Source organism: Giraffa tippelskirchi, chromosome 3 (genome assembly GCF_054371585.1).
Source record: "Giraffa tippelskirchi isolate mGirTip1 chromosome 3, T2T-mGirTip1v1.2.pri, whole genome shotgun sequence".
Lineage (NCBI taxonomy): Eukaryota > Metazoa > Chordata > Mammalia > Artiodactyla > Giraffidae > Giraffa > Giraffa tippelskirchi.
In genome coordinates this window covers 168,827,237-168,846,498 of record NC_137277.1, presented here as the reverse complement: position 1 = coordinate 168,846,498, position 19,262 = coordinate 168,827,237, and positions in this window count along the sequence as shown.

The following is a 19,262-nucleotide window of genomic DNA, read 5'->3' as shown; positions in this document are numbered from 1 at the left end:
GCGTGCTGCAATTCATGGGGTCGCAAAGAGTCGGACATGACTGAGCGACGGAACTGAACTGAACACAGTTAATGAATGCTTCTCAAATTGAAGATAATATATTTGGAATAAGAGAAAAAGAATTCACAGTTTATTCAGGCAAAGTTGACATAATATCAATAAATTAAAAGAAGCATTACCTATTTCTTCTTCAGACTGTGATTAATATTCTACAAAACCAAAAAAAATACACATGTATCACAATTTTAGATATAAAAATATTTGATGTTATAAATTTTCCATACTACCAAACTCATCAAACTCTACACTGTCAAAATCTTTCTTTCACCTTAGAATTTAACTAATAATCCTCACTATAATTATCATCTCAGGTGACATGTATATAATTAGATAGCAAAGACAGAATTAGACAATGAACACAAGATAATAAAAGGAACCATACCAAATCACTCTCTAGTTTGATGAAATCCCTATGTGAGCAAAACGCGTATGTGATGTTCTCTTAAATGATCTGGGTGAGATTGATTGCACTCATTTCTGCTTATTCTGAGAGTTAGGTGTATTGCGTATGTTTCTGGGCAGAAACTAATAGAATTTGTGACATGCCAATTCATCCATCAACTGCTGTAGTTGTAAACATTCATCTGTTTTGAATTACCCAGGATTTACTTAGCTGTTCATGAGAGATCAATAAACCAATAAATATTTATTGAGCACTTGCTATGTCAAGTCTGTACAGGAATATTGACTCAAGGCCATTCAAAAGAATTGGTGAATTTCTAGTCCTTGAAGAAAAGGCCATAAAATATTGAAATAACCTGATAGACAATGTTTGAGAGAATTGAGAGATGAGAACACATTGTGTATATGCTGTCATTTCAGTCGTGTCCAACTCTTTGCAACCCCATGGGCTATACCCCACCAGGTTCTTCTGTCCATGGGATTTTCCAGGCAAAAATACTAGGATGGGTTGCCATTCCCTTTTCTAGGGGATCTTCCTGATCCAGGGATTGAACCCACATCTCTTATGTCTCCTACCTTCACAGGTGGGTTCTTTACCACTAATGCCATCGGGGGAAGCCTGAAAACACACTGTCCATAGAAATTAATTGAGATACACTTTCTGTTGAGAAAAAAACTTGGACTCTGTGCTTTCACTGCCAAGGACACAGGCTCAATCCAAGATTAGGTAACTGAAATCCTATAAGCCACATGGCCAATAAATAAATAAACTAAATATTTTTGAAAAAACCTCTTCACATTGAAGTGTCAGGATGATCTGTTATCTCAGGAATTAATCAGAAATTTTAAGATGCTAGGATAAGGCAAAGACCATAAATGATTAAATATAATACAAAGTATGTCTATAAGGCTCTTTTAAAAACAAAAAGAAGTAGAAGAAGAGTGTATAATTCAAGTCCCTGAGAGGCAAGTTTACTTAATTCAAGTCAGGGGGCAAGTTTGTTCCTCCACTGACTAACCATGGGACACTGGGCAACTCCATCTGCCTATTCTGAGTTTATTAGTCAGACTCTCTGTTGAAAGACACAGAAACAAACTCTGGAGTCTTTTAAGGAAAAAGAGAAATTTAGTGGAAGAATACTGAGTAACTCCCAGAATCAAGAAAATGATTGAGCCATCAGGGTTCAAGAGGAAGAGGATTCAGAGGTAATTTCCAGGAACTCAGGAGCAAGACCTTGGGGGTAGTCTCGCCAGAGCCCTGATATGGAAGGGCTTGGTCACAGCCAACTTCCATTCTTTTGTCACTCTGCAACAAAGAGTCTCTTCAGCTTCATCCAGATCTAGGTGTGAAATGGTAAAGCACCCACTGGATGTTCCTCTGATTCTTCTGGCTACCAAAGATGGACAAAAGGGGAGTACTGGGCCCCCCAGATCATGTACTGTGCTGTGCTCAGTTGCTCAATCGTGTCTGACTCTTGGCGACTGTATGGACTGTAGTCCGTCAGTCTCCTCTTTCCATGGGGATTCTCCAGGCAAGAGTACTGGAATGGGTTGCCATGCCCTCCTCCATACTGAGCCTCAACTTTCTCATCTCCTTTAAAGCAAGGAGTCTGAACTAGAAGTGTGCCTGGATTCCTTAGAACTCTCATATTCCTTGACTTGTTTTCATTAAAGACAAGAAGTCTCACAAATCTAAGATCTATTTTAGAAGGTATATTAATCAATGACAATTGAGAGAAACACCTAGATTTGAAAGAACTGAAAACACTGCATGCTACATATATTAATTTGTTTGTTGCTAGTTAATTGTGATCATAAGTAAATCCCTTAAGAATTTCAGTGTTCAACTAAAGTATGAATAACCCAAGCAGATTGATATGAAGCCCATTACTCATCTAAGATTCTACATCAAATCTATATAGCCTTAACCATAAATACTTGAATTCCTATAGGGTCAGTTCAGTTCAGTCGCTCAGTCGTGTCCAACTCTCTACGACCCCATGAATTGCAGCACGCCAGGCCTCTCTGTCCATCACCAACTCCCGGAGTCCACCCAAACCCATGTTCATCGAGTCGGTGATGCCATCCAACCATCTCATCCTCTGTCGTCCCCTTCTCCTCCCGCCCCCAATCCTACCCAGCATTAGGGTCTTTTCCAATGAGTCAACCCTTCGCATGAGGTGGCCAAAGTATTGGAGTTTCAGCTTCAACATCAGACCTTCCAATGAACATCGAGGAGTGATCTCTTTTAGGATGGATTGATTGGATCTCCTTGCAGTCCAAGGGACTCTCAAGAGTCTTCTCCAACACCACAGTTCAAAAGCATCAATTCTTCGGCGCTCAGCTTTCTTCACCGTCCAACTCTCACATCCATACATGACCACTGGAAAAACCATAGCCTTGACTAGACTGACTTTTGTTGGCAAAGTAATGTCTCAGCTTTTAAACATGCTATCTAGGTTGGCCATAACCTTCCTTCCAAGGAGTAAGCATCTTTTAATTTCATGGCTGCAGTCACCATCAGCAGTGATGCTGGAGCCCAAAAAAGTAAAGTCTGACACTGTTTCCACTGTTTCCCCATCTATTTCCCATGAAGTGATGGGACCAGATGCCATGATCTTAGTTTTCTGAACGTTGAGCTTTAAGCCAACTTTTTCACTCTCCTCCTTCACCTTCATCAAGAGGCTCTTCAGTTCTTCTTCACTTTCTGCCATAAGGGTGGTGTCATCCGCATATCTGAGGTTATTGATATTTCTCCCGGCGATCTTGATTCCAGCTTGTGTTTCCTCCAGCCCAGCGTTTCTCATGATGTACTCTGCATATAAGTTAAATAAGCACGGTGACGATATACAGCCTTGACGTACTCCTTTTCCTATTTGGAACCAGTCTGTTGTTCCATGTCCAGTTCTAACTGTTGCTTCCTGACCTGCATACAGGTTTCTCAAGAGACAGGTCAGATGGTCTGGTATTCCCATCTCTTTCAGAATTTTCCACAGTTTATTGTGATCCACACAGTCAAAGGCTTTGGCATAGTCAATAAAGCAGAAATAGATGTTTTTCTGGAACTCTCTTGCTTTTTTGATGATCCAGGGGATATTGGCAATTTGATCTCTGGTTCCTCTGCCTTTTCTAAAACCAGCTTGAACATCTGGAAGTTCACGGTTCACGTATTGCTGAAGCCTGGCTTGGAGAATTTTGAGCATTACTTTACTAGCATGTGAGATGAGTGCAATTGTGTGGTAGTTTGAGCATTCTTTGGCATTGCCTTTCTTTGGGATTGGAACGAAGACTGACCTTTTCCAGTCCTGTGGCCACTGCTGAGTTGTCCAAATTTGCTGGCATATAGAGTGCAGCACTTTCACAGCATCACCTTTGAGGATTTGAAATAGCTCAACTGGAATTCCATCACCTCCACTAGCTTTGTTCGTAGTGATGCTTTCTAAAGCCCACTTGACTTCACATTCCAGGATGTCTGGCTCTAGGTGAGTGATCACACCATCATGATAATCTGGGTTGTGAAGATCTTTTTTGTACAGTTCTTCTGTGTATTCTTGCCACCTCTTCTTAATATCTTCTGCTTCTGTTAGGTCCATACCATTTCTGTCCTTTATCGAGCCTGTCTTTGCATGAAATATTCCTTTGGTATCCCTAATTTTCTTGAAGAGGTCTCTAGTCTTTCCCAATCTGTTGTTTTCCTCTATTTGTTTGCACTGATCGCTGAGGAAGGCTTTCTTATCTCTCCTTGCTATTCTTTGGAACTCTGCATTAAGATGAGAATATCTTTCCTTTTCTCCTTTGCTTTTCACTTCTCTTCTCTTCCCAGCTATCTGTAAGGCCTCCTCAGACAGCCATTTTGCTTTTTTGCATTTCTTTTCCATGGGGATTTTCTTGATCCCTGTCTCCTGTACAATGTCACGAACCTCTGTCCATAGTTCATCAGGCACTCTGTCTATCAGGTCTAGTCCCTTAAATCTATTTGTCACTTCCACTGTATACTCATAAGGGATTTGATCTAGGTCATACCTGAATTGGTCTAGTGGTTTTCCCTACTTTCTTCAATTTAAGTCTGAATTTGGCAATAAGCAGTTCATGATCTGAGCCACAGTCTGCTCCCAGTCTTGTTTTTGCTGACTGTATAGAGCTTCTCCATCTTTGGCTGCAAAGAATATAATCAATCTGATTTCGGTGTTGACCATCTGGTGATTTCCACGTGTAGAGTCTTCTCTTGTGTTGTTGGAATAGGGTGTTTGCTATTACCAGTGCGTTCTCGTGGCAAAACTCTATTAGCCTTTGCCCTGCTTCATTCTGTACTCCAAGGCCAAACTTGCCTGTTACGCCAGGTGTTTCTTGACTTCCTACTTTTGCATTCCAGTCCCCTATAATGCAAAGGGTTAGGGTTAGGGTAGTCTGAAGTAAACATTTTGCATCTTAAGTTATTTTCTCTCCTGATTCCAGATTTTAAGCATTGTTATTTATACTATTGGTAAAAAATCCTCTAAAATTAAAACACTTCTGCTAATAAAATGAAGGATTAATTGCTTCTGCAGGTAAGAGCTGCAACCCACACAAGCAGAGATTTTAAATCCAAATGGTTTTTTATGAGAACACAGCTCTAGAGAGACCATACAACCTTAAGTGTATGAGAGCTAAAAATAGCATTAAGTGAACAAGGGTAGAGGTTTGATGCTTGGAGGTAAAACATTAGAATATGTTTTGAGCTGAATAATGCCATCTGTTCTACATGAAACAACCATAAAACATAGCATTTTGATGTTTTTATGTTGCGTTCACTCACCTTTCCTCTTCAAACGATCTCAGTTATAATGTTCCTTCCAGAAGCAGGGATTGTTCCTCCCCTCAATTCTGCCAGGCTTGTTTTAGTCACTGTCTCCCAGTGTGAAATTATCTGGTAGCTGGTGTACCCAAGGTTCATTTACTGGGTTCGAAATTAGCCTTCAGAATAGTGCTTATGCTCTTTGTTTAGAGAATAAATGATGTTCATCTTGTGATTATGAAACACATAATCATAGGAAATTTGGAAAGTAAAGAAAAAAGATAAAATACTAGTATTAAAATACCATTTATACTGTTTTTAAAATATTTTCTTCTAGTGTGTGTTATGTGTGGATGGTGTGTAGTATTTTAAAGTTGAATCATATAGAAATTAGTCTGTATGTTTTTAATGGCTGTATAACACTCCTTAGAAATTATTTACTAGTTTTCAAACTGTTTTGGAAAACTCTCTTGACAGTGTAAAATTGATGAAACAAGCATTAATCTTAAAACATGAGCTAAATACACAGTGAAATTAATAAAGTAGCATATTAAAATATTCCCATACTCCTCAGTTTTGCAGTCTCTGCCTAAAAAGACTCAATGTCTTTTCTGCTGATAAAATTTTTGCTGAAGATTTGACCAACTCTTACTGTAAAAAACAAAAAGAAAAGAAAGCATACGTATTTCTTGTAATTTATTTAGACAGCTGCCACTGGATGATAAGATAACATTTTAAATGGGTTTTATACAATGATCTGATTAGAACTAAAAATGCTGGTATTTCTACCATTTCACATCAAACTTAAACTACTTACAGATGCTTATGTAAGAGAGAAAAAGGAAAAGGAAAAAATAATTTCTGATCCTGAGAATTAGGAGAAATGCCCAAACACACACGTACATTAGTGATTAATTAGTAGTTAGTGATTAATAACCACAACATGTGATTATTTCTGTCCAGAGGTGTATACTAAAACCATGAGTAATATTAATGTGACATAGACAAACTACTAATCTTTTACTGTTTTTGTTATCCATTGCTAAGTCATGTCCGACTCTTTGTGATCCCGTGGACTGCAGCCTGCCAGGTTCCTCTGTCCATGGGGTTCTCCCCGCAGGAATACTAGGAAGGGTTGCCATTTCCTTCTCCAGGGGATCTTCCTGGACCGGGAAGCGAACCTGCATCTCCTGCAGTGGCAGGTGGATTCTTTACCACTGAGCCACTAAGCAAGCCTGATCTTTTAGTGTAGACATCTTTAAAGGCTTTAGCTCCTCTTCCTACTTCTAGAAAGAGTTATCAGTTGCCTTATTTTACTACAAGGACAAATGAGAGATTTGAGCAGAGATGAAGAGATCGTTGGAAAATGAGGTTTTGGTGAGGTTTTACTTTGGATTCTGTGCTGTAGTTTCCTTCTACCTTTGCTTTCCACCTAAACCATATATTTAGTAAAGATACACAAGCATGGAAATCAAAACTGTAATCAGAAATCTTCCAGCAAACAAAAGCCCAGGACCAGACGGCTTCACAGCTGAATTCTACCAAAAATTTAGAGAAGAGCTAACACCTATCCTATACAAACTCTTCCAGAAAATTGCAGATGGTGAACTTCCAAACTCATTCTATGAGGCCACCATCACCCTAATTCCAAAACCAGACAAAGATGCCACAAAAAAAGAAAACTACAGGCCAATGTCACTGATGAACATAGATGCAAAAATCCTTAATAAAATTCAAGCAAACAGAATCCAACATCATATTAAAAAGATCATACATCATGACCAAGTGGGCTTTATCCCAGGAATGCAAGGTTTCTTTAACATCTGCAAATTAATCAATGTAATACACCACATTAACAAATTGAAAGATAAAAACCATATGATTATCTCAATAGATGTAGAAAAAGCCTTTGACAAAATTCAACCTCCATTTATGATAAAAAACCCTCCAGAAAGCAGGAATAGAAGGAACATACCTCAACATAATAAAAGCTATATATGACAAACCCAGAGCAAACATTATCCTCAATGGTGAAAACTTGAAAGCATTTCCCCTAAAGTCAGGAACAAGGCAAGGATGCCCACTTTCACCACTACTATTCAACATAGTTTTGGAAGTTTTGGCCACAGCAATCAGAGCTGAAAAAGAAATAAAAGGAATACAGATAGGAAAAGAAGAAGTAAAACTCTCACTGTTTGCAGATGACATGATCCTCTACATAGAAAACCCTAAAGATTCTACCAGAAAATTACTAGAGCTAATCAATGAATATAGTAAAGTTGCAGGATATAAAATTAACACACAGAAATCCCTTGCATTCCTATACTCCAATAATGAGAAAACAGAAAGTGAAATTAAGGAAACAATACCATTCACCATTTCAACAAAAAGAATAAAATACTTAGGAATATATCTACCTAAAGAAACAAAAGACTTATATATAGAAAACTATAAAACAATGATGAAAGAAATCAAAGAGGAAACAAACAGATGGAGAAATATACCGTGTTTATAGATTGGAAGAATTAATATAGTGAAAATGAATATACTACCCAAAGCAATCTATAGATTCAATGCAATCCCTGTCAAGCTACCAATGGTATTTTTCACAGAACTAGAACAAATCATTTCACAATTTGTATGGAAATATAAGAAACCTCGAATAGCCAAAGCAATCTTGAGAAAGAAGAATGGAACTGGAGGAATCAACCTGCCTGACTTCAGGCTCTACTACAAAGCCACAGTCATCAAGACAGTATGGTACTGGCACAAAGATAGAAATATAGATCAATGGAACAAAATAGAAAGCCCAGAGATAAATCCACGCACCTATGGACACCTTATCTTCGACAAAGGAGGCAAGAATATACAATGGAGAAAAGACAATCTCTTTAACAAGAGATTGGTGCTGGGAAAACTGGTCAACCACTTGTAAAAGAATGAAACTAGAACACTTTCTAACACCATACACAAAAATAAACTCAAAATGGATTAAAGATCTAAACGTAAGACCAGAAACTATAAAACTCCTAGAGGAAAATATAGGCAAAACTCTCTCCGACATAAATCACAGCAGGATCCTCCATGACCCACCTCCCAGAATATTGGAAATAAAAGCAAAAATAAATGAATGGGACCTAATTAAAATTAAAAGCTTTTGCACAACAAAGGAAACTATAAGCAAGGTGAAAAGACAGCCTTCAGAATGGGAGAAAATAATAGCAAACAAAGCAACAGGCAAACAATTAATCTCAAAAATATACAAGCAACTCCTGCAGCTCAATACCAGAAAAATAAACGACCCAATCAAAAAATGGGCCAAAGAACTAAACAGACATTTCTCCAAAGAAGACATACAGATGGCTAACAAACACATGAAAAGATGCTCAACATCACTCATTATTAGAGAAATGCAAATCAAAACCACAATGAGGTACCATTTCACGCCAGTCAGAATGGCTGCTATCCAAAAATCTACAAGCAATAAATGCTGGAGAGGGTGTGGAGAAAAGGGAACCCTCTTACACTGTTGGTGGGAATGCAAACTAGTACAGCCACTATGGAGAACAGTGTGGAGATTCCTTAAAAAACTGGGAATAGAACTGCCATACGACCCAGCAATCCCACTGCTGGGCATACGCACTGAGGAAACCAGAATTGAAAGAGACACGTGTACCCCAGTGTTCATCGCAGCACTGTTTACAATAGCCAGGACATGGAAGCAACCTAGATGTCCATCAGCAGACGAATGGATAAGGAAGCTGTGGTACATATACACAATGGAATATTACTCAGCCATTAAAAAAATACATTTGAATCGGTTCTATTGAGATGGATGAAGCTGGAGCCCATTATACAGAGTGAAGTAAGCCAGAAAGAAAAACACCAATACAGTATACTAATGCATATATATGGAATTTGAAAGATGGTAATGATAACCCTATATGTGAGACAGAATAAGAGACACAGATGCATAGAACAGTCTTAAGGACTCTGAGGGAGAAGGTGAGGGTGGGACGTTCTGGGACAATAGCATTGAAACATGTATATTATCGTATGTGAAACAGAACACCATTCCATGTTCGATGCATGAGACAAATGCTCAGGGCTGGGGCAATGGGATGACCCAGAGGGATGGGATGGGGAGGGAGGTGGGAAGGGGGTTCAGGATGGGGAACACATGTAAACCATGGCTGATTCATGTCAATGTATGGCAGAAACCACTACAATATTGTAAAGTAATTAGCCCCAACTAAAATAAATAAATTTATTAAAAAAATAAAATAAAATAGAAATTAAAAAAAAAAAAAAGATCTACATTATAACTAGAAGCTCTTGGATTCCAGTAGTTTTTCTTAGGGATGCATTGATGTACTGAGATGACCTCGAAGCAAGAGCAAGTGCTTTCTTCCTACAATACTTTTTGAAATGTAGCTTGTTGAAAATTTCCAGTAAATGCATAATTCTGTCCCCTGGGAATGGTGCAGTGAAGTTTAAAAAGAAATCAGAAGTAAAACTACTGACTGAACACTTAGAAAATTGAAAAGTCAGTGTCTTTATTTGGGCACGGCTGCTGCTCACTTAAAATCTTTACTTTAGATCCATTATCTATAAAATGGTGAAAATAATCTTTGAAACTTACTTTGCCAGGATTTTTTGGTGCGTATTCAATGGGAAAACATTTCTAATCGCTTTGCTGAGTAGCAGGTGCCTCAAGTACAAATGTTTGTAACTGTTTACAATTAAGACTTTCTACTGTTAGTATTTCCCAGTTGAGATCTTTTTACTTCTCTGATGGTCTACTACTAAGATTTCTTTTAAAGTCTGCTACTCATAAATTGGACCTGAGATGTCCTGACTAAATATCTTTGGTTGGCAACCCCCTTCCCCTCATCCAAGCTCCATCTCCACCCAGCTCCACCTCCACACCCAGAGAGGCTGACTCAAGCGGTCTGTGTCAATGGACTCTCAGTCTTCTCTCCACATCTCTGCTTTTCTGGAAGCACTGGCAGAAGACCAGAGGGTGGGAGAAGAGTGAGGTGACAGTTTTCAGTCCCTGTTTTCTTCTGGCTGGTTATTGTGGGCTGGCTATGTCTCTTCTTCAAAGAACAGTCCTGTCTGGGGGCATCTCCATACAATTACTCTTTCCAGGTTCAGTTGCTGCTTCCTCCATTTGCCCCTTCAGACCACTATAGCGTGTTTGCTGCGCCTCACTGTTAGTAGCCCTCAGGCAAACTTCACTGTATCTTGTTTCCTTAAAGCTCTCCCATGCCTTTTTAAATAATCGCTTTATTAAATCTCCTCAAATTACTCCATTTAAACGTATCACCTGTGTTCCTTCCCAAACCCTGAGTGGTCTCACTGTCAAATGTATTTATATCTCCACCTCCTTTTGCTCCCTTAATCTTTCATCATCAATTCCTCCAATCAGAGTTTATATTGTTTTCCAGCCAGTGTTCTGGTTTTAGTTTCCAAAAGAACAATTTTATAATCATTTTGTAAGGGAGAAATTTATGCCTTTCTTCCTTATTATTCAGAAATCTACAAGGGGAAAGCTGTAAAGGTTGAACCCCAAATATGAAACATGACACATAAGCAAATAATTGAAAGTGTCCTCCCCAAAACACATACCCATATCCCTCCTGTTACTTCTCCACACCCATTCTCACTAGTATAATACACACACACACACACACACACACACCTGATTCAAAGTAGGTGACAGTCCCATAACAGTAGTGTCAGTAAGTCAGAACCTTGGTGTTTAAGGAATAGATAAGTCTACTGCCTAATCAGCTCTTCCAAGTGCTCAGGAAATACGAACTCTGCCAACCTTGTGTTCAAGTACACAGTCTGGAGTATGCAGGGAGGAAGGTGCAAGGCAGGAAGTAAGTGGTGGATGCCACTTGTTTGTTGCTATCCATGGAATGCCTCCTAGAAAGTTTCAGAAATAGCTAGACAGAATAGTTTTGCTTTTAGGGATCTGGATTGTCTGCAAAAGTAAAGAGGCTTGAACGAGTGAGTGAAGTTGCTCAGTCGTGTCTGACTCTTTGCGACTCCATGAACTATAGCCTGCCAGGCTCCTTCATCATGGGATTTTCTAGGCAAGAGTACTGGAATGGGTTGCCATCTCCTTCTCCAAGAAGAAAAGGGTCAACACTATAAAAATATCATCTTTCTAAAGAACCAAGAAAACATATGTTATATAAATTTGAGATGGCAGAAGAAAAACAACAAGAGTAAAAGAGAAAAGAACATGAACCCTCAGTACCAATGAACCTTCAGAAAGGAGGTGGGAGAACTGTTCTGTGATGGTTTGTATGATACGGTGGAGAGAGGGCACATGTTTTCTCCAGAGCTCACTAATGAATCATTTTTAGGCTTAGGAGACCCTGGTCAGACTCTCTGGCTGATTTAATGATGAGTCTATTGTTATTTAATGTTTCCATTACATTTTCAAAGAGTACAAAAGTTCGTCTTTTTTAAAAGGCCAAGGGTACACAGAACGTTGCCAACACAATTACAAAGAAGACAAAATGGGAATATTTTTAAAGCCATAGAAAGAAAATAAGTTAACAAAGATCTTGAATTGTTCGTTAAAACTCCAGGATATCATTTTCTCAGTTAACAGAAGAATAGAAGACTGATTACCATCAATCTTTATTCTACCTGGTAAATGGGGATTAAAAAACCTAAATTATGTTTCAACTATCAAACAGGAAAAAGCCCCAACAAATAAACAGACATATAAAATGTCAGGGTGATTGAGAATAAGAGTAATACTCTGTTTTCATACTCAGAATTTAAAGGCAGTTATTAAATGACAACCCACTCAATATTCTTACCTGGAGAACCCCACAGACAGAGGAACCTGGTGGGCTACAGTCCATGGGGTCTTAAAGAGTTGAATACAACTTAGAGAGTGAACAACAACAAACTCATCATGATGTTCTCAAAATCCTTGGGTTTTTTGACTCAGGTGTGTTTCACATTGTCTCCCTCTATCTATATGGATATCCCTTATTGTATACTGTACTCTAATCAGAGTTGACTCTGTGGTCATTGCTTATGTTGACTTCAGCCAAATATTCTTACCTCTAAGCCCATCTCAGAACATCCCCAAGTAGAGTCTCGGTGCCATAAATTCCATTTGCAAGCATTGGCACCTTGGGCTAAGGACTGTATTTTCAGAAATTCTCATTTCTGTTGCCCTGTTGAAGCTCAGCAGCATTTTGCTCTTAAAAAAATCACTGACATAAGTTAATGAAGAAACTGGAGCTCTGCGATTTTCTTTCTCTCCAAGCCCTCATCTCCACTGTCTTACATCCACAGAATTCCTATGGCTCACAACTTGAAAATCACTTCACTGAGCCACTGAGGTACTGACCTCTCACATTGTCCAAAGACATGAAGCTATAACACAACAGATAAATGCATTGGAAATTAGAGACCAAAAAATAAGTAGTAATATCCAGAAGAAAACGTATTTTTGCTTTCCTGACATATGCCAGGTATCATGGTACTCACCTTATATATAATCTCATTTATTATTAACCTCATCAGACAGGGATTTTTATTTCTATTTTCCTAGTAAAGGAAACAAACTCTGGAGATTTTGGTAAACAGCCGAAAAGGCCTCAACTGGTAACTAAGCAACTAGAAATTGAGTCCAGGTCTATACGCCAAAGCCTCTGTTCTTTCTTTAGAGCCCTCTGGTTTCACAAAGACTTTGCTATTACTTCTGGAGATTAAAAAAAAAAATTCAGATATTAATTTCATGTCAGAGAATATTTTTTTACGATTCATTAAGTAGTTAACTAAAAATGGAAATTTTTGATTTGAATTTGTATAAGACTTTATAAATATTCAGTTCAGATAGGTCCATAATTAACTCTTTCAAAAAATAATACTTTAGAATTCAATGCGTCAGTTTTAGTTCAGGAAGCAGGGTACCAGTCAAGAGTCTGACTTGTATTCTGGATCTCAGTGTATCACGTGCAGGTTGTATGATAAAGGATCAGTAACTAAACCTAAACCTTAGCTCTGTGTATGAAAAATGAGGAGTTGGGCCATACTAGAAGAATGTCTTGAAGCTGTGTGACCCTGATTTGTGACTGTAAGTGAAGTGGGAGCCACAGCACTGCTTCAGAAATCCACTAAATGACTTTCAATAAATCCAGTGCTTGTTTAGGATAATATCATAAAAGTCAAGGCAATGGTGCATGGACAAAAATACATTTATTTTGTTAGTCTTTTAAATGTATCCAGTAGAAAGCAAATCCCATATTAATTTGATTTATAGCATCATTTGTTTTTAAATACATAAAAAAGCTTTTCATTAAAAGGCAGAAATATTGTATGACTCCTTTATATCTTTGACTCCTAATCCCATCCTACTTCCCATAAAGAATTTTATCCCAAATAAATATATTTTGCCCCTAGAAACATTTTATTGACTATTATATAAGCTTCCCCTTTGATAACAATATGGATGTAAGTGAAATTTAATTTTTCCAATGGTTCTTTCTAGGGTTCTGTGCATCAGTTTTTTTCTTCTGGATTGAATTGTCATTATAACTTCTAGAAATAGACAATTGGTCAAAACAACATAATCACATTATAAAACTTGATATTTTTTAAGCATAAATTTTTACTCTAAATGTATTTACACTAATGATATACATACATGAGACAATTTCCCAATTAGTTCATGTATTTGTGAATGAGAACTGCTTAATTTCAGAATAAAATTGTAGTTCAGCATCAGTATTATTTCTATTTTTCATTTTTAGAAACACAAGCCCAAAGAAATATTGTTCTCAAAAGTATGTAGCTGAGAATGGAGGTTTTATTAGAATAATTTCATCCATTTCTTTAACATCCATCATAGTTTCATGCTAAAAATCACACAGTGATATCTCTTCAAAAATTGCTTTTGTATTGAATGAATTGATAACTCAGACTGCCCCACCCTTGTTTGTTGAAGTAGTTAAAAATTGGAAACAATATTAAATGCAGAATTATTTGTTATCCATTTTTGGAGTCATTTCTCAGTTTGTCACAGAAGCTTTACTAAGCTTTGTAAAACAACTATTAAATATACTCATAACCAGGAGAGATATCTAAATATTAGCTTATAGTAAGATATACAATCAACCAATCCAATTGAACTAGATGCTGATGTCAGTGGGAGAACAGGGTCTCACAGACACCTAACTGTGCAGGGTATTGATCTTACAGTTTCTGGATCATGACGTCTTACAGTCCCAGGTCCCAGGGGAGGGCTGGGATAGATCCACTTTAGGATTCAGGGACATAAATATTAACAACCAATATGAAAATATGTCAGTATTTTAACAAAAGAATGATTCCTGTTCTGCTTTCCTTCAAGAACAAACTTTTTATCACAATGTACTTTGAAGAGGTGGAGAAAATTGAAATGGTACATTTCACCTTTGCCAGTACAATGTTTTTTTGCAAGCTATAACAACTGATACTAATGTTACAAAATGTTATCTAATATAGTTTCAGATCCTCATTGCAACTTAACTTTTTAAAACTAATTTTTATTGGAATATAATTGATTTACAATGTTGTGTTAGTTTCTGCTATACAGCAAAGGGAATCAGCTATATATATAAAACCTCTCTTTTTAGATTCCTTTCTCATATAGGTCATTACAGAGTAGTTAGTAGAGTTCCCTGTGCTGTACTACTACAGGTAGTCAGCTAGTGTGTGCATGCATGGTCAGTCATATCCGACTCTTTGTGACCCCATGGATTGTAGCCCATCAGGCTCCTCTGTCCAGGGGATTTCCCAGGCAAGAATATTGGGATGAGTTGCCATCCCCTTCTCCAGGGGATCTTCCCTACTTAGATTGAACCTTCATCTTCTATGTCTCCTGCATTGCAGGTGGATTTTTTACTGATGAGCCATCAGGGAAGCCCATAAGTGGGTACTAGGTTCTTGTTATCTGTTTTATATAGTGTGTATATTTCTGGTTAAACACTTATCTTGCTCTGTTTTCCTTTGGAGCTACTGATTTAGCTCATTCAATTTACAGACAATATCCATCATCTAACCTAATTGAATAAGCCAATTCTAATTATCAGCAAAATCAGACTCCTTTTTTCTTTTTTGCAGGAAATGTCTGACCTTCTCTTTTTAATTTAAATGACTGCATAGAGATGTGTTCCCATGATATCCATCTCATTTCTTAACACTAATTTTAATACTAATGGATAAAACATGGCACCCCGCTGAAATGAGGCACAGTACCCCTCAGTGCTTTTCACCAATTGTCTTTGTCTTTGCTCCATTCAAAAGGGAGCCTCTCCCCAGAGGGACACATTATGTAGCAATAGCCAGGGGATGGGAGAAGAGAGGTTATTAGAGGACAATATCAGCATTCCTGCCTTCTCTTTCTTAAGTGTATATGAATTTTGGATATGTCAACATGAATCAAGTTATCCCATATCTAACTCCGTGCTTTGCACTTAAAAGAATCAAGTGTAAGACAAGGAAAAACACAAAGCTGGACATAAATATTTCAAATTGTCCAATTTCGGGGGGGGGGGGGTGTCCTGAAGGTTTGTACGTCTAAAAGTACAATGTAATTGTTGAAAACATGCTGGATGGATGGGAGGTAAGGCTTTCTTTTGTAAAGTGGCAGGAAGGAGACTATTAAAAGGGAAGGTGAGAAAGGAGAGACCACCAGATGTTTTGATCATCACAAACTTGTTGTCCTATTTTAGGATACAAGTTAGGGATATGGAAGGGCTCCCTCAGTGGGTCAGTGATGGAATCTGCCTGTAATTCAGAGACACAGGAGACTCAGGTTTGATCCCCGGTTCAGGAAGATCCCCTGGAGAAGAAAATGGCTACCCACTGACAGTATTCTTGCCTGGGAAATCCCATGGACAGAGGAGGCTGGCAGGCTATAGTCCATGGGATCGCAAAGAGTCAGACACCAGTGAACACATTTGAAGCAGTTAGGGATCTGGAAATCCCTTATTCTTGCTTTGATAACTCTTATAAAGTGTCAGGGTACTTCTTGAGGTATGGGGATTCCAGTTTGAAGGCTACTAGACTAGTTGGTTTTTAGAGTATTCCTTTTTGGGGTCATGTTTTAGATAAAATCTTAATCATTTTCTCTGATGTGATCATAACCAAAAAATTAGAGTAAAAATTCCATCAAGGGCTACGTTAGCCAACATAGATTATCATGCACATGTAGACTTACACTATTGATATATCACCAGTTGGAATGCTGCTGTGAATTGCTTTCAGTGTGGAGATAAGTTTTCTCTGGGCCATTCCCACACTCCCTCTTAAATTCCCTCAGGAACATACTTGTCAGGTGCTGGTGAAGGTAACCATAGCCTCTGGAATGAACAGAACAAAGCTCTATGCCAACTGTAGTAATAAGATGGGCCTCCTGATATTCTGGATCAGACATAGAAATGTGTAGAGGCTGCTATGAGGCTGTAAGTCTGTGAGTCTAGTCTAGCAGGAGATATCAAAGAAGGAGACTGTCCTAAGTCCTGAAGGATGAGTAAAAGACTTACCCGGGTGACAGCGATGGGGATGGCAAAAGATAGAATTGCGTGTGTGTATATGTGTGTGAATAAGTAACAGTATGAAGCACTGTGTAAATAACCACAGCATATGCCAGAGAAGGCCAGAGTAGGTCTATTTTATTCCTGGCCTCACAAATTCAGTAAACCTTGACTGGGTCACTAAGGTACTGGGTCAAAAATCTGACATCAAAATCATTTTATTTCATGAAATCTAAGAAAGCAATTGATTTGAGACATGTTAAAACATGAAGAAGGAAAAAGGAACCATGCATGATTTGGCAGTTCAGTTGGAAATAGCTGAATAAACTCTGGCTGTTTGATTTACTACAATCCATCTCATGAGATAGAGATAAATCAGATGAGAGATATAGAGACTTTTGTAGGAATGGCAAGCCCATGTCCATGTCCCAGGAGGATCCTCCTTGCTGTCTTTCTTGATAAGGAGATACCTGGGAAATTCTATCAGGCATCAGAAGATTGCTAAGTGATTGAAAGCTAGAGCAAAGGGGTTCAGTTTATATTGACCATAGTTGGCATCTTCAACAACAGATAATACAGTATTTGATGAATTTGCTTTATTTCACTGCTGGAGACCTCATTCTAACAGCTGGAATGCCATGTCCAACTCTCTGCAACCCCATGGACTGCAGCATGCCAAGCTTCCCTGTCCATCACCAACTTCCAAACTTGTTCAAACTCATGTCCATTGAGTCAGTGATGCATTCCAACCATCTCATCCTCTGTCATCCCCTTCTCCTCCTGCCCTCAATCTTTCCCAGCATCAGGGTCTTTTCCAATGAGTCAATTCTTCGCATCAGGTGGCCAAAATATTGGAGTTTCAGCTTCAGCCATCAGTCTTTCCAATGAACACTCAGGACTAATCTCCTTTAGGATTGACTGGTTCGGTCTCCTTGCAGTCCAAGGGACCCTCAAGAGTCTTCTCCAACAATGAAGTTCAAAAGCATCAACTCTTCATCACTCAGCTCAGAGTGATCCATGGTTTTAGATAAATATTAAACATGTATATGTCCTTGGAGCTTCCCAGGTGCCTCAGTGGTAAAGAATCTCCCTGTCAAAGCAGGAGGTGCAGAATATCCCCTGGTTCAATACGTGGGTTGAGAGGATCACCTGACAAAGGAAATGGCAACCCACTCCAGCATTCTTGCCTGGGAAATCCCACAGACAGAGGAGCCTGGTGGGCTACAGTCCGTGGGGTTGCAAAGCGTCAGACGCAACTGAGCGACTGAGCACAAAGAGCAAACATATGTCCTTGGAAAATACGTATGCATTTTTGGACAGGCATATCTTTAATTTTCATCCATTGTGCCATTACATTTTTTTTTTTCAAAAGCTTGCTAGATGGCAATGTAAAATGGTGTAGTCACTATGGAAAGCAGCTTGGCAGTTAGAATTACTGTATGACCCAGAAATACTACTCCTAGGTTTATACCCCAAAGAATTGAAAGTAAGGATTTAAACAAAAACTTGAGCACAAGTATATATATAGCAGCACTATTCACAATAGTTAAAAGTGACAGAAACCCAAATGTGCATCAACCTTTTAATGGATAAACAAAATGTGTACGCATATGACGGAATATTATTCGGCCACAGAAAGGGATAAAGTGCTGTGCAGGCTACAAAATGGGTGAAACTTGAGTATGTCCTGCTAAGTGAAAGAAGCATGAAAGCTCACATAGTGTATGATTCCATGTACCTGAAATACCCAGACAAGTCCAAAGACCCATGATGCAGATTGGAGGTCACCAGGGCCTGATGAAGAGAGAAATGGGAAGAGGCTGCTTAATGGCAAGGATTTCCTTTGGAGTGATGAAATATTTTGAAGCTCAATAGTGGTGATGGTTGCTCAACATTATGAATGTACTAAATGTCACTGACTTTTATACTTTAAAATGGTTGAAATGGTAGATTTTATATTATGTGAATTTTATGACAATTTTTAAAAATCACACATGAAAAAAATCTTGCTAGATATCTCAGTCCTTCTTTCTCCCACTCAGGAACAAATTATCAAACTTTTTATGGTACTTTTAAAATGGCATTTGGTATAGGTGATCTTATTTGCAAAGCAGAAATAGAAACACAAATGTAGAGAAGAAACGTATGGACATCAAGGGGGAAATGGAGGTGGGATGAATTGGGAGTTTGGGATTGACATATATATTCTATTGATACTATGTATAAAATAGGTAACTAATGAGAACCTACTGTATAACACAGGGAACTCCAATCAGTGCTCTGTGTTGACCTAAATGGGAACAAAATCCAAAAAAGAGGGAATATATGGAACAGTTCAATTCAGTCACTCATCCGTGTCTGACTCTTTGTGACCCCACACCAACTCCCGGAGCTTACTCAGACTCACGTCCATCGAGTCAGTGATGCCACCCAACCATCTCATCCTCTGTCGCCCCCTTCTCCTCCTG